Source organism: Nannospalax galili, unplaced genomic scaffold, assembly GCF_000622305.1.
Source record: "Nannospalax galili isolate Female #2095 unplaced genomic scaffold, S.galili_v1.0 scaffold370, whole genome shotgun sequence".
NCBI lineage: Eukaryota > Metazoa > Chordata > Mammalia > Rodentia > Spalacidae > Nannospalax > Nannospalax galili.
The window spans coordinates 1,288,788-1,299,880 of NW_008329335.1; positions in this window are offsets into that span (position 1 = coordinate 1,288,788).

Sequence of the window (11,093 nt, forward strand, 5' to 3'; positions counted from 1 at the left end):
CTCTGCTCTTTGGACACACACACACACACACACACACACACACACACACACACACACATCCTTTATACCTGCATAGTATCTTGGATACATTTAAAACAAATAAAACCTTTGTGACTTTAACTACATTGGGCAACATTAAGTATAATTTTTTTTTTCTAGTTTGAACATTCCCTCCCGAAGGGAGAAAAGAGGATCATAAGGCTCACAAACTAATCAAATCTTACAAGTCTGGGAAAGCTGAAAATTGCGAGATTCACGAGGCTCTTCTCCAAGTTTATAAATATAAGAAATAATCATTTTCTTGTGAGAAAAGATTCTCCTATCCCTAGAACTCCCTGTAGGAGTCTCTCAGACATGCAAGCCATTCCGGGTACTCCAGAGATGCAATTTTCATGAGAACTAACATATGAGGGTGTGTGTTTATCACTAATGCAGCCTTTGAGTCATTCATGTCCATGTAAGTAATCCTTCACCCATCTTCCTGTAAGTAAACCAAATAGACTCTATGAATTGCTATGTTGGGTTTTGGTGAACTTGTTATTTTGATGTGTCATTTGTGATCTAACCAAGGTTAGATGATATTTGTTCTTGTCTCCCCCAAAAAATAAACAAAAAGAGGCAAGTTTACAAGTTTTAGTTAATCTATTCCAATATTCAACAACCAAGCTGTTTCCTATTACATTGCATATGCAAGTATTTCTAGTGCAATTGCATTTGTAACCTCTCATATTTTATTCATTTTTAATAATATATTCCAGATTCAGCCTTGTTCTGTTTGCCGTGGATTGTTGTAATCTCTCTTCTTATTTGCCGTTTTTTCTTCTCTTACTTTGTCCCATGAAATCCACTTACAACCCTGGACTGAAATTTTAATATTTCTCATTGGCAAACATTAATCTCATATAGTTGCAATAAACTCATGCTTGTTATTAGTATATAGAAAGGTTACTGATTTCTGTAAAATGATTTTGTAACATTCCGCTTTGCTGAAAATATTTATCATTTCTAGCAGGTTTTTGAAATAGTATTTTTGGAATGTCTTATGTATAACATCATAAACTGCAAATAGTGATAGTTTGCCCTCTTCCAATTAGTATCCCTTTAATTTTGTTCTTTTTAACTCTCTAGCAAGAGATTCAAGCACTATACTAAAAAGGAGTGGAGATAATGGAAAACATTGTCTAGTTCCCGATTTTAATGAAAATGCCTCTCCATTTAGAATAACATTAGAGGTATGTTTGTCACATATTGCTTTAATTATGTTGAGGTTTGTTCTCTCAGTACAATTCCCTCTAGGAATTTTAACATGAATGAATGATGATTTTGTCAAGGTCTTTTCTACATCTATTAAGATGACCATGTGATTTTTGTCATTAAGTCTGTTTATATGATTTGTTACATTTACTGATATGTATATTGAACCATCCCTGCATCTCTGGAATAAACGAGACTTAGTGATGGTGGATAATCTTTTTGACGTCTGTCTTCTGTGGTTTGCAATACTTTGTTGAGAATATTTGCATTTATGTTCATTAAGGTGGGCCTGTAGTTGCCTTTTTTAGTTGTGTCTTTACCTGGTTTTGGTATTAGAGTGATACTGGCTTCAAAGGTGTTTGGTAGTTCTCCCTGTTTTAATTTTTTTGAATAACTTAAGGAGTATTTGTTGTAGATATTCTTTGAATATCTGGTAGAATTCTGCTATGAATCCATCTGGGCCTGGGCTTTTTAAGTTGGGAAGTTTTATACTGCTGATTCAATTTCTTTATTTGTTATGGGTCTGTTTAAGCTATTGATCTCTTCTTGATTTAGCCTTGGTTGTTTCCATGAATTTAGAAATTCATCCATTTCTTTTAGATTTTCAAATTTAATACAGTATAGATTTTTAAAATATACATTTTTAATGTTCTGGCTATTTTTTGGTGTCTGTTGTGATATTTCCCTTCATCTCTGATTTTGCTACTTGATAAAAACAGCATGGTACTTGTACAAAAAAAGGACACATATATCAATGGAATATAATTGAAGACCCAAACATGAGTGCATGTAATTTCAGACACCTGATATCTCATAAAGGTGCCAAGGACATACAGTGTATAAAATACAGCATCTTCAACAATTCGTGCTGTCAAAACTGGAGTCTACCTGTAGAAGAATGAAACTGGACACTTATCTTTTACCTCCATGCACAAAAGTCAATTCCAAATGGATCAAAGACCTCAATATGAAACCTCTACACCTATGGCTCATGGCACATAATGGAACAGGGAGTAGAGAGAATAAGAACACATTCCTCAAGTCTCAGCAGCCAAGCTTCCTCATATAAACTGTGATACAAACAGTAGGCCACAAGAGTCCAAGTTTTAGAGAATAAGAGATTGAAAGAGTTCCTGGTTAGGACTCATATTAAAACTCATCCAACCTTGGCTCAGGGACCACAGCGTAAGAGGGGACAGAAAGATTAATTAGAGCCAGGATTCATGAGTGAACATAAAGAAACAGAGGCCCTCAGGCCTCTGGGAACTTGCTCATATGTGAACAATGGTAACTGTATGCAAAATATTCATGCTGAATCATTCTCACAGAAACCCAGCAACGAGTTAGAGAAATGGGCAGCAGGCCCCAACCTTAGTGAAGGAACTATTGGCAACTGATTACTGAGAGTTGAGGAGAGTAGATACTCTTTAAGGGAGTGACTCTAGGTAGGCTTACCTGACTCCAGTGGATGAATTTGTACTGAGGGATATCTGGGTAAAAATGCTTCACTGGATAGGCCTTAACATATATGACAGAATGCATGAAATTTGGTGGAGTGGGGAGCTATGGAGAGTTGGATGGGGGAGAGGGTCAAAATTTGATTAAGATCTATTATATGAAATGCATAAAAACTCCATAAGAATTATACATTAAAAAAGAAAATGTCAAAATTTCAGAAAAAAGTTTCAATTGTTGAATCACCTACTTTTTAAATTTTTTGTCTAATTCTCTCTTTTCCTCTATCATCTAAAATATTGTAGCAATCTCATAAACTGTGAGACTGTGGGAGAGAATTGTTTTCTAGAAATTAGGGAGCTTCTTCTCAAGATTTCCAGTGAGCCACATTGTAGAAATCCCAAGGATGGCCTTCTTAATTGGCCTCACTCTGTAAGGGTAAATGAAATTATTTTACCAATTAATCAAGCAGAGAGATCCATTAATAGAGTGTTTCCCTGGAGGTAGCTCAATTGAAACCTAAACCCAACTTTTGTATTATAGACTGTCTTCCAGAAGAATAAACCCTTGTTCTAGTATTGGAAATTTTGGAGATGTCTGTGAACTTCCTGGGCATGTAGGGAACAAAGAGACAAATCATGCTTCCCCAAATAGCTCTGATTTCTCTGAAGAAATGTACAGGAGACTGTCATGAGGTATAAAATATTGTGTTTGGAGATAAGCATTCATTTCTGTTTCATATGCTTCATTGTGAAAAAAAAAGATATGTGTATCCTAACATCCTGACTAAATCTGTGCTAACCTACATGCATGTAAATCTGATCTAACCTACTCAGGAACAAGCTGTTATCGGTCTGTCCTCTATATTAGGCAAGAATCATTGCTGAGAAGAAAGTTTTATTTTCTTGATGCTACCTCTGTATAACATCATGCACCCTGCTATAACCTTGCAATTTTGAAATATAAATTAAATTGTTTTTGTGTTATAAAAGAATATCAGGATGAAAAATTGATCTAGGCATGGTGGTACATACCTTTAATCCCAACACTCAGGAGGCATACACAGGCAAATAAGTGTGAGATTGAGACCAGCTTAGTCTACATAGTAAGTTCCAGGACAGCTGGAATACAAGGAGACCCTGTCTCAAAATAAAATAAAATAAAAATTTGGAAAATAATTCTAGAAATCAATCTCTATTCTGAATATAATTTATGGTCATAAAGGCACATAAAGGCATACTTAGCACATTGTCAAACATTAGCATATATTTGTTTGATTTTTGCAATGACAGAAGTCATATTTCATTTACAAAAATCAACAGAAATGAAACTATGTATCAGTTCTGTAGGCAAAAAGTCATTAATTGGAGAGTATAGCACTGCTTATTTTCCTTCCTTAATAAGCCTAAGAGTGCAACTGGCCTATGAATAAACAGAGCAACAGATATACCAAGATATGACAAAAAAATCCAGAAATGTGCCAGATACATCAAGAAATTGAGTATATGGAGTGCTACAGGACAAACTAATTATTCATCACATATGTTGACAACTTAGTTTATATGAAACAAAAATACAGTTAAATTCATACCTAAAACGTATACCAACATTATTATATGACTACTAGGAAATTAAACAAAAAGGTAGCATAAATGTAATCATTCAAGAAACATTCACAAAATATTGCTTATTTCTTGCTTATTTCTTGGGATACAGCACATTTTTGAGACAAAATTCAGAAAAGCTCAGAAAAAATATTTAAATATGATTTTCTAAAATATGAGCAAAAAGTTTTCATAAGCAACATTTCAAAGTAGCATTCACAACCATGAAAACATTTTCAATACTTTTGCAAATATCGTTCATTTATATATAAATTTTTTTTTACAAATCAATAAGAAAATTACCAGGAACTCAACAACATACAGCCATTCTTGGATTTTTACAGCAGATTCTTTCCCAGAAACATGAGAGATATAATCTGGGTTTGCTGAAGTCGCTTTTACACAACAGCACAGTATTTGTATGTAACTTACATATAGACACCCATGTGCTTTAAATCATGTCTATTTTTTTAGTACCATGACAATGTGAACATTATATAAATTGTGTTACTTTATTTTTAAAAGATAATAAAAGTCTGTATTGTTCAGTGCAGTTTTTAAATATCTATATTAAAACTATTAAAATTTATAAATATAGCCATATACAGTACATCTTATTAAACAGAGAAATAAAAATTGAAAGTTTGTTTTGTTTTTAGTAGAACAACTTGAAAGCAGGTTGACTTGTTTAGAATGGATGAAGAAACCAAGTTTTTAATAGCAGCAAAATCTAAGATGAACTTTTGAGAGTTGTTTCTTAAATTGCATGTATTTTTGACTTATCAATTTCTATTTTAGAATCTATTTCTTAAATTTGCTAATTTATAGAATGAAAAACTCCTCAGTTATTCTATGTTCTAAAGTACAAAGACTATTTCTTTAATCGATAATCAATATATCGAAATGTATTGATCTCTAAAATATGTTATATTAACAAACCAACATGAATATTCATACATATGGTTTACAGAACAATTGTATAATAACAAAACTACATGTACATTTTTACGGATTTACTAAAATGTCTGAAAAGATATATTTGTGTTTGTTGGGCTAACCCAGTTTTAGCAGAAGTCACAAATTGCCATGAAACTGAGCCAAAGTCAAACAGATAGTGCACATTTTGAGGAAATTTATAAACAGAACAGTGAATTGCAGTGAACAAACTCTGCCCAGCTTTGGTCGACGGAAGGAGGATTATACTGTACTAGGATGAAGATTATGTCATTCAAGCGGGACAATATGGCACATTCTTGTTTCTTTCTGTAGCAAGATTGTTCATAAGGTTTTACAAAACACTGCCAGATTTTCTTTGATTATACTGAAAAGTACAGTGAGTTGGGAAACTTTGTAGTTGGCAAAGGGACAGACAAGGTTTGCTCAAGGACAGTCATGATGGTTATGACTCAAGAAAGTTGTTATCATATAAATTTGAATCCCTCTGAAATATAGAAAATCATTTGACAAATCAAAATTATATTCGTTTTACAGATTGATTGTATCAGCAGCATTAACTTGTTCTTCTAGTGGGTATTGCTTAGCAAGGGAAAATATGTTGAATGGGGTTTTGTTCATTTTATATGGTTTCTTCTTTCTATGATATAACTCATGATTTATAGAATTTCATAATTGATATGAAAACCAAGCTTCATAACTAAGAGACCTAGGCCCCTATAATTTATGGCAATCCCAAGAAGATCCAGATCTGTGTGCTATCTATTTATGTAAAGAGAACTCCGTTTACACTGTTTATTTAAAGAAAACTCTCTTTACATGCTCATCAGCTGTGTTTAAAAATTACCTTTTTCTTAACAATCTTACCAAAATTTAGCCCAAGTCCCTTGGTAATATCTCACTTCTGGGTATATGTCTAAAGAAAACAGAATCAGGGTGTTAAGATCTACCTTCCCTGATATGCCCATATTTATAATAGTTAAGAATCTCTATCAGTGCAAAAATGGTAAAGAAATTGTGGTACATAGATGAGATTGAATGTTAAATCACAAGAAGAAGACACTGGCATTCCTGGCAATATGACTAGACCAGGAGGGCACAAGTCTCAAGTAAATCAGGTACAGAAAAACATGCTGTGTCACTTCATAATGTGGAATAAACAAGATTCAACCTTATAGAAGCAGAGGAAAACAGAGATTCCTGGGCACTGGGGGTGTTTGGAAAGAAGGACACTGGCAGAAAGGTAAACACATTTGGTGATGAGTTAAGCAAGGGCTGGGGAGATAAGAGACAGTGCAGTGGTAATAGGAGCTTTGTTGAGTTGTGTGGTTGGGATAATAAAATACACATACATGAAATTGTTGCATATTATAATTTTAATATATTCTATCCCCATTTACCAATTAAATATAAAAGTGCAGGCTAAATTTTCTTGAGTCTATCCTGGATTTGTGAGATGATTGGATGATGATCTAGAGGTCTCCACTGATATAGTTTCCCATTCCAAGAAATCTTGAATTAGATGGATTCTAAATTATTGCTTAAAGGTATATTTCCCATGAATGCTTACCTTATGTATACTATAGTGACTTCAATTTTTCTATATTAACTTAGAAAACTTAAAAATCTGAAATAATTTTATGTAACTAGTTTTTGCTGAGGATTTTGGTTGGGGTGAAGGTTAGAAAAATTCTCATAAATAGATAGGAAGATATTCATAGGAAAACTTTAGACATTTAGAGTTGTTTCCCTAATCATAATCAATAGAGAGTATTTATTTTGTCATTTATAGTCTAGAAATTAATGTTTTCATGCCTTTCTTTACTTTCATGTCTTGGTATTCTCCCCCAGACCTCCATACTGATACTCCAGAGTTCCAAGCCTATAGATTCTGGATATACAAAAAATAATTTGTTAGTTATGTTGTTTTTTTCAAAGGAGATAAGAGATAGCTTATTCTGGAGCCAAATATGTGTGACCATGGCCCAGGAACACTGATTCAGGTTACCCCAAATTCCATGTTCCAGCATGGCAACAGTTTCATGAAGTTTTTATAGTAACAGAACAAAGAAAAGTCATTAAACCAAGATACTTCTTACATACATTGATAGAAACATTATGTTGGTAGATACAGCAAAAGAGAAATTTCAGCTGTAGACTTTAATTGTTTTCTGATGTCACTCAGACTTTTGGGTGGTGGGAGCTGTTGGTCTGATAAGTTAATACATTCCAAATGTTTGTTATCTATTACTCAAGGATGTTAAGTCAGAAACAAAGCTGGACAAGGAATGGCTTTTTAGGGGCTAGAGATGGCTCAAGATAAATGGTAATTAGGCTCTGGACCTGCAACATTTTAAACTCTCCATAATCATTGAAGTTCTCTAATGACCTGATCAACCTTTGCAGAATGTTCAATTTTAAGCAGTACTTTTTCTGGGAAATTTTTCTTCATATTAGCAACCCTGATGACCTGGTTTTATCTTGGCAACCCACATGGTGGAAGGAGAAAACTGCCTCCTTAAAGTTGTTTGCTAACCTCTATACAAGCACTGTGATATCTGTCTTCCATTTCCACATGCACACAAATAAATGTAAAAAAATAATTGCAGAAGCAATTTAGATTGTCTCACCTAAATATAAAAATATCTTATGCTCAATAATAACATCTTTGATCATATCATCTATCTATCTATCATCTATCTATCTATCTATCATCTATCATCTATCGATCATCATCATCTATCTCCTATCTATCTCTATCTGTCACCTATCTATCTCTATCTATAATCTATCTTTTATCTATCTATCATCTATCTATCTATCTATCATCTATCATCTATCGATCATCATCATCTATCTCCTATCTATCTCTATCTGTCACCTATCTATCTCTATCTATAATCTATCTTTCATCTATCTATCATCTCTCTCTATATCTATCTATCTATCTCTATCTATAATCTATCTTTTATCTATCTATCATCTATCTATCTATCTATCACCTATCTATCTATCATCTATCTACCTATCTATCTATCTATCTGTCTCTATTATCTATCATCTATCTATCTATCATCTATCTATCACCTATCATCTACATCTACTTATCTATCACCTACCTATCTATCATCTATCTAACATCTATCTATCTATCTATCATCTATCTGTCTATCTATCTATCTCTATCTATATCTTTGTATCTATCTACCATCTCTCTATCATCTATATCATCAGTCATCCATTTATGTATCATGTAGGCATCTGACATCGATCTAACTTTCTATTTATCACCTCCATGACCTATCTTCCATCCATCTATCATCTAGCTAGCTAGCTATCATCTTTCTATCTGTCATCTATCATCTATCTATCACCTATCATCTATCTATCATCTACCTATCTATCTATCACTTATCTATCACCTATCTATCATCTATCTATCTCTATTATCTATCTATCACCTATCTATCATCTATCTATCATCTATTTATCTATCATCTATCATCTATCTATCTATCATCTATCATCTATCTATGTATCTATCATCTATCTACCTATCACCTATCGTCTATCTATCACCTACCTATCTATCATCTATCTATCACCTATCTATCTATCATCTATCTATCTCCTATCTATCTATCATCTGTCATCTATCTATCTATCTATCTATCTATCATCTATCTATCTATCTATCTATCTCAGGCTTTTTTATGCTGATAATTAGTAGAAAAACTTTTACAATTTTTCATACATATCTACCATATCTACCATATCTATCTATCTATCTATCTATATCTATCTATCTATGTCTGTCTATCATCTATCTATCATCTATCTATGTATCATCTATCTACCTACCTACCTATCTATTATCTATCTCTATCTATCTATCTATCTATCTATCTATCTATCTATCTATCTATCTATCATCTATCTTTTACTTATTTTTGTTCTTTTTGAGACAGGGTCTCCCTGTAGCCTGGAACTCACTATATAGACGAAGTTGGCCTTGATTTTACAGAGATCTGCTTATTCCCCTGCCCCACGGCCCCAGGATTAAAGACGAGTGCCGCCACACCCAAATAGCTATATTTTGATCTTCTACTACACATAATTAAAACTCAGAAGAACTATGAACTGTAGTTTAGGAAACAAACAAAACTACATCTCAATGTTTACATTTTAAGAGAAACAAACTCTTTTTGGAATGTTAATTTTTCCTAATTGCTGCCTCCAACTCACTTAACAGCCTCCTTCTCTGCACTTGTAGGAAAGTGGAAGCAATTGATCTGTAACTGCTCTTGGGTGAGTCCGGGTGCACACTTCAACCACCTTCTGCAAAGATGCTCAGTGCTGCCTCTTATGTAGCAGGCATGGTAGAGCAGAGGACCGTTGCTGGCAGACACTATCAGCACCATGGGGCCTGGTTTCTCAATTTCACCTGCAAAAGGTTCTAAAAATCTCTCAACTGTGAAGGAATGAGCTATAATGTGTAAACCATTGAGAAATTTTTAAGGCAAAACATTATGCTCATTAGACAAAAACGAACAAAAATGGGAATGGGGAGGAAGAGATGAAAACAAAGGAGAGAGGAACAGAAGGAGAAAACCTTGTCTTTAAAAATGAGAAATGGGGGCTAGAGTGCTGACTTACCAGTTAAGAACACTAGTTGTTCTTGCAGAAGACCTGGGTCAAATTCCAGCACCCACATGGCAGCTAACAACTGTCCATAACTCCAGTCCCAGGGGATCTGACAGCCTCTTCTGACCTCTGCAGACATTGCACAACACAGGTGCACTTACCTACATACAGGCAATACATGCATACATGTAGGAGGAAGTGGGGCCTGAACAACCAGCGCACGCTGCAAACATGCCAAAAACATCTGGCTGAGGCAAACCTGTGTTCTGCCAAAAGACATAGAGACGGTTGATGAGAAAATGGCCTGATACAGAGAGCCAATGAGGAACAGACACAACCTATCAATGGACCAAAGTGACACCGGGAGAGGGGATATAAGGGAGCCCCATATGCGCAATAAACGAGTCTGCAGCTGCTCGCACTGCCTGCTTCTCAACTGACTCCTGGTGTCTGTGTCATGACTCTGTGCTGACTCTACCCCCGCCCAGAGGGTCCCAGGACACCCGCAACACATACACATAAAATAAAAATAATAAATAAAACTTTAAAAGCCTACCTTTAAAAAAGTGAGAAATGGTATATGCACAGGTGCTGTCCTGATGGAAAGACACAAGGCATTTCCGTCTCAGAAACTAAAATGTTTCACTATTTCATCATCAAAATCCTCCAGAATTCTTACAATACATATATAATCCTCTTCACATTTTTATACATTATAAAGCAAATATGTACAGTACTTTTTTGGTGGACCTGGAATTCACTATGCTTCTCAGGTTACCTATTCTTTATCTCAAGTTATCTTTAAAGACAAGGCTTAACTTTTTAAAAATAAAATCACTTATTAAAAATAAAATACTTCATTTACCTGCAAATTTCACAATTTCATTTTTCTTTATCACTGAATAGAACTTCATTGTGTAAATGTACCACAGTTATACGAAGTGAAGTAACAGAGTCAGAATGAGAAGTTACCCATGTTCTCACTCATCCGCAGATCTTAGCTCCAAATTCTAAGATGTAAATATTAATCCTGATGTAACCTAAGGAGTTAGGAAAATGGACAGGAACCATGGAGGTAAAGGGAAAGATGGAGCTCCAGAGAGGAGCAAAGTAGGAGACAGGTGTTAAGAGATGTGAAAAAAAACCAGAGGGAACATCAAAACCTACTGAAAATTTATATAT